The sequence below is a fragment of the Triturus cristatus genome, chromosome 1_2, assembly GCF_964204655.1.
Source record: "Triturus cristatus chromosome 1_2, aTriCri1.1, whole genome shotgun sequence".
Lineage (NCBI taxonomy): Eukaryota > Metazoa > Chordata > Amphibia > Caudata > Salamandridae > Triturus > Triturus cristatus.
This window is the reverse complement of record NC_140580.1, coordinates 332262485-332268484: the sequence shown is the minus strand read 5'-3', so window position 1 is coordinate 332268484 and position 6000 is coordinate 332262485.

Below are 6000 nucleotides of genomic sequence, written 5' to 3'. Positions count from 1 at the left end.
GTGAGCCCATATCGGGTGAGGAGGGCAGCCTTCATGTGGTCATAGGATGACATCTGATGGTCTGGGAGCTGCAGTAGGGCATCGCGGCCTTCGTTGACGAACCTCCCCCATAGGCCGGCTCCCCAGTCACTTCGATCGATCCGGTGGGAGGTCATGGCGATCTCGTAGGCCTTGAACCACTGTTGTATGTCGTCCTCTCGGACATACTCTCGGACAACATCCTTGGGGATGTGGAATTTCTTTTCTGTCGCTCCCGGGGTGCGCGGTCGCTCGGGCACCTCCGGTTCTTTGTTCTGCTTCCGTAGTTCTATTTCCGCCAGTTTGCGCTCGTGTTCGAATGTTAGTCTTTTTTCTTCGAGCTCTCTCTGCCTCTGTTTTTCTTCCCGTTCTTCTCGGAGCCGCAGATGTTCTAGGTTCAGTTTTTGCTCGGCTAATTTTAGTTCACCGTCCATTTTGAGTCGTGCCATTTCCAACTCATGTAATCTGTTTTTTTCTCTTTCTTGGATCTCTTCCTGCGAGAGGCCCGTTCCTCGCTCCTCGGGAGCCGTGGCGTTCCTCTCTGATGCTGCACCGTTTTGGTCTGGGGATCCGGCGACCCCGGTTTCTGCCCACGACTCAATGGCGTGCTTAAAATCGTCTTTGGTACTCAGGCCGGTGGTAGCAATGCCTAGTTCCATGCAGAATTGTTTCAGTTCACGATGGCTATACTCTTCCAATTTATCCATCTGGAATTTCTCGGTGGATCCGCTCTCTTTGGTTGACATCGTGGTTTTGTCGTGGGGTGAGCTACTCTCTGTACGATTACGCGTTGATTCGGATCGCGCCGCTGGCCACCAATGTTAGACGGACCGGGAGGGTCGGCCGAGGACAAGGGGAGAGGTCTCCGGGGAGAGCCGTCTCCAGCGATCGTACAGATGAGTAACTTCCCCCTCACAGATACACACCACACAAGGATAGGATTTAACGTTCTTTATAGGCGATTTCTTGAGGTACGATGAAATGGTACAAGGAGGTCTGGACTCAGGGGTCCCCTCGGTTCTAGTCTCTTGGTTTGGGAAAAGGGGGTAGCGGGACAGTCTGGTTACCAATCTGGTAGCTGAGATGGTATGGTGGGTGGCTCACAATCCTCGAGCTCGGTGTTCTAGCTTGGACGGGCCGCGGCAGCGCCAGCAGGTCCCGGTGAAGGTGGTCGTTACACGGTCCGCGGCAGCGCCAGCAGGTCCCGATGAAGGTGGTCGTTACACGGTCCGCGGCAGCGCCAGCAGGTCCCGATGAAGGTGGTCGTTACAACGGTCCGCGGCAGCGCCAGCAGGTCCCGACGAGGATGGATGATGCAGAAGGCCGCGGCAGCGCCAGCAGGCAGGATGATAATTCACAAGGCAGGGCTACGGCAGCGCCAGTAGTCCGTCAAGGCTGAGTTCTTCTCGGTGTCTCTCGACTCCAGGATACAACTGCCTTCCTGCTCTGGAGCTGCCCTAGTTATAGGTCTGGCGCCCTTTGATGTCCGGACCCTCGCACTTGGAGGTCGGGGGGTCCGGGATGAGGGAGTCCAGACACCCAGCAGGGGGGTGGAGCCAGCGCCCGGGGGAGCTGGAGGGCGATCGGCACCTGGCGGGGGAGAACCATCGACACTTCTTTCTCCCATTGACCTGCCAAGTGGTCCGTTCACCTCCTGGGTGGATGGTGGTGCCGGGATGTCGGGGCCGGGCCAGGCCCAGGGTTAGGGTCGAGCTGAGGCCACGCGGCCTCGTGGCGCAGTGTCCAAGATGGCGGCTGATCCGGCCGGGGGAGCCGGTAGTGGTTCGGCCCCATGATACATGGATGTCCGGGGGCAGGAGTTCCGTCGGGAGACGGGGTGCGGGTTGCCCTTGTGGGTAACACCTGGGAGTCCGGGGTTTGGGCCTTGTCATGCGGGGAGGGAGCAAGCCCTTCATGTGGCCTGTCCAACAATATTCAGTTGATTTACGTATATAATAATAAGATACCATTTTAGATTAAGGTTACAAATGAATTTCAAACACTTCGAAATTTATGGACAGTCAAATTTAAGAGATCAAGGGCCATATGTAGGAAGCCCAATACCGGTCGGTAACGGCCGGTTTTCGGTAAATATACCGTTACCGACCGGTATTTAGGCTTTTGCTATGTAGGGGGATCATTTCTGGATTCGGTAATTTACCGAATCGGTAATTTTACCGATTCGGTAAATACCGAATCCAGAAATGAGATGTAGGGGGAGTGTGTCGTGGGTGTGGGGATTCGTTATTTACCACCAACTAAAAGTTGGTGGTAAATGACGAATAGGTGTAAAAATGCATTTTTGTGCACTTTGAAGTGTGCAATGTGGCAGACATACATGCCCTTAGGGCATGTATGTGCGCCACATGTGCACACATGGACGATTCAGGGGTGCAACAGGGTGTCAATGTGACACCCTGCCACCCATGATACTGCCTCCCCCATTACCGATTCGGAATTTACCGATTCGGTAATGGCAACTGGCTTCCCATTCATTCCTATGGGCCTCCAGGCCCATAGGAATGAATGGGAAGCCAGTTGCCATTACCGAATCGATAAATACCGATTCTAAAATACCGACACTTACCGAATCGGTATTTTTTTACGTACATTACATTTACCGATTCATAAATACCGAATCGGTAAAATTCGGTATTTAAGAATCGGTAAATGTAATTTACCTACATATGGCCCATAGTGTTTTGGACCCACCCCTTCAGGCCAAATTCATACATTAAACTAAGTACTTCTTTAGCCACTGAGAGCAATTCTGTTTCACAAATTACTATGTACAATAGGGACCATTTACGTCTATCAGGCATTCTACCAAAATGTAACAATCTAAAATGAACCAGTAGCAATTGTAAAATCTGACTGGAACATAGTCTTGATTTTCCAGACACTGTCATTTTTTAGTCTGGACAAAGGGAGATTTTTCAATATTACTTGGCAAGATAACAGGGTGAATCACGCTGACGATGTTCACTTAATTTTAAAGAAGGAATACTTTTGTAAACACTGGAGGTCTGTGATGATGTCAGGAACTTAATGCCGGTAATACACTGACTGCCCGTTGCGTGGGTGTCGAGCATCATGGACACACCTCCTCCCTAACTACAACTCTCGGCATGCAACGCGAGTCACGCTGCACGTGATGCTGACGCAACGCAGGCTTCGAGGTTAAGGACGGTGGACGGAATCATTCGCTGCCGATAATTCTGGGAATGTCTGTAGCAGACTTCTTCTGCGGACATCGGACTTCTGGGCGGTAAGAGTGCACCAGCACAGTCTATCGTATCGCCACAGACTGAGGGAGACAGATGAGTTCTCTAACCTCGCTGTCTCCTCTGCTGTTGTGACTCCTGTTGGCCGAGACCAACTTCGCCGGTCTCTTGCAGAGGAGCCTCTGTGTTTCCAGAACCCCTTTTCAAAGGCTAAACCCCCACGTTGGAGAGACTACCTACCTTGGTTCTCATGCGGGGAGGTAACTGGCACCTTTCCATAATGTGGGCATTGGAGGCCCTTGGTTCTTGAGGGGCCTGGAATCCTCAAAAGACACAAACTGCTGACAAATGTGTGCACCGTTGTAGCGGTTAACGTAAACCTGGATTGTTTATATCAGACATGCTAGTGGTATTGTGTTCCCATTAACAAACACGAGCATACTCACAGACCGGATAGGGGCAAGACAATAATTGTTACCTCGTCCAGATACAATCCTTCATGTTTCGTTGTTTTGTTCTCCTTACGCTATATATAGGAAAGGGATACCTCAGAGGGTGTGTCGATACCACGACTCGGCCTATCTGGCCTCACTCCATGTGCTCATCTGGTAGGTGTAGCGGGGGGAACCAGTATACGTGTAGACCAGTGTTAGAAACCACTAAGATTATTTTCAATGTGTGTTCTTTTTTTTGTCTTTTACCAGTTACATGTTGTGATCCTGCCACTACCCTCTACTCTCTTCTGTAATACGTTCTACACCTTGTTTATGTTTCAGGTGAGTGTGGTAGGCTTCGTGCATTAGTTCAGTTATTGGCTCTTTGTCCTTGAGCCATTGCTTGAATTACGCTGTGCTCATAATGTGTTCTTGTATCCTTCTCAGATCTCCTTCCCTGCTGTCCCTACCCTTTCCTTCCCCCGCTCGACTACCCCAATAGTCTGTGTGTCGTTAATTGCCAGACTTGGGGCCATCCAGAGGTGGGCCCCCTTTGAGCATCAACACGATCCTAAGGATTCAGAATGGAGGAGCCTGAGAGATGAGTCGATGGCCATTTCTCATTGATATCACACACCTAAATGTAAAACACACAAAGACCTTTTATAATTGTTATTTAGGGGAAGCATCCACAGATACTCTTCATCTGATGCAACAAAAAATGTACTTATTTCAAAAATACAAACGTGGTTTGTCTGCCTCAGTGGGATTTGAAAAACACTGTGATTTTCCAGAGCCAAGCTACCAACTATGACTCATACAAATGTAAAATATAAAGAAATGTATTTATTAAGATACAATACTATGTATTCAATTCATCCTCTATTACATTTATCATTATTCCTCAAAGCAATTCTACTGTATTCTTATTTGATTTGAATAATTGATGTCTATGCATGCTAAATGAATCGTTTCGCATTTACCATGGTGCACGTCTCTGTGTTAAAAGTTTAGACACAGAATCCATTTTGAGATCAGATTGCAAGGTCTATAAAAGATATATTTTAGCTTCTGTTCACTTGTACATCTGTTGGATGCTTGGTAACTTGTCCATAGCTATCACTACTTAAAATGTATCAATGACTACAACTACCCCAACACTGTTCAAGGTGACCCTGGATACATCAAAACCAAGTAATGTTAAAAAAAAAATTATAAAGGAAATCCTAATGTTACCAGCCTTAGAAAAGCTGGAAGCATATGTGTCGTATGGGGGATGCCAAGGGGCATGCTGCCACACCCTGAGTTACATAATGGTGCCAAGTTAGGTTTTGTTGGTTTATGAGCTTACAACTCTTTCTGTCACATCTTTTCTTTGCGGACCATTATTTTCTTGTCTGCATTTATGATTCTTCGTATTTACTGTTTATTGTCGCATTCTTTTCCCATAGTTAATTAAATCTGCAACAAACTTTAGCAAACTAAAGATTGTCTCCTGATTTTCAAATGATTTTGTATGATAAGTATAGGTTTGTTAATTACATCAATCAATCAGATACTTTTATTTCAATTAAAATATTTACTTGGATAAACGACAAGAAATAAAACACATAGCCTTAAAATATGGAAATGTGTAAGAGCAAACTTTTTAGGATGGACATATTTAATTATCATAAACTAGCACAAACCTAAGGATTCTGGTGTCTTAAGTGCACCAACAACTAGTGAATCATAGTAACATATTTTCAGAAAGCAAGAACCTCTCCACTTTGTAACAAACTGAAGATGATAAAGAGAGATGTACAAAAATGCATCTTGACAGCTTCTGAAATCCCTATTCTTTAGTAAAAATAAACGCTATGTCATTCTTATTGGAGCAAAACATCTGCAAAGAAATAACATAGCAGTCTGTAAAGAGTTGTGTATTAAAGAAGGTCCACGCAGGTAGGAAGAAGTTCAAGATATTTTATTGTAGTAGGTTACAGGTTCAGAAGAGCAACACCACCAGGAGCAGCCTGCTTGCTGCTCAGCCCATTCTCAACTGTCACTTCACCTCACTTCACCTCACAGGCTCCCAACATTTCGAAGTGCATCATCACTCCAACATTCCATGCAGCACATAGCACAAACACACTGGCTGAGCAAGTGGAGAAAATGGCATAACATTAACATGGACAGGATACTACATATCCCCTTCTCTTATACAACAGAAGCAACAGTCCAATACCAGAATGTGATATAGCAATAATAACCCAAAAGAGGAATAACAGAGAGAAACAAAGAAGCAACAGAAGAAATAAAGAAGATGAGGACAGATAGGAACG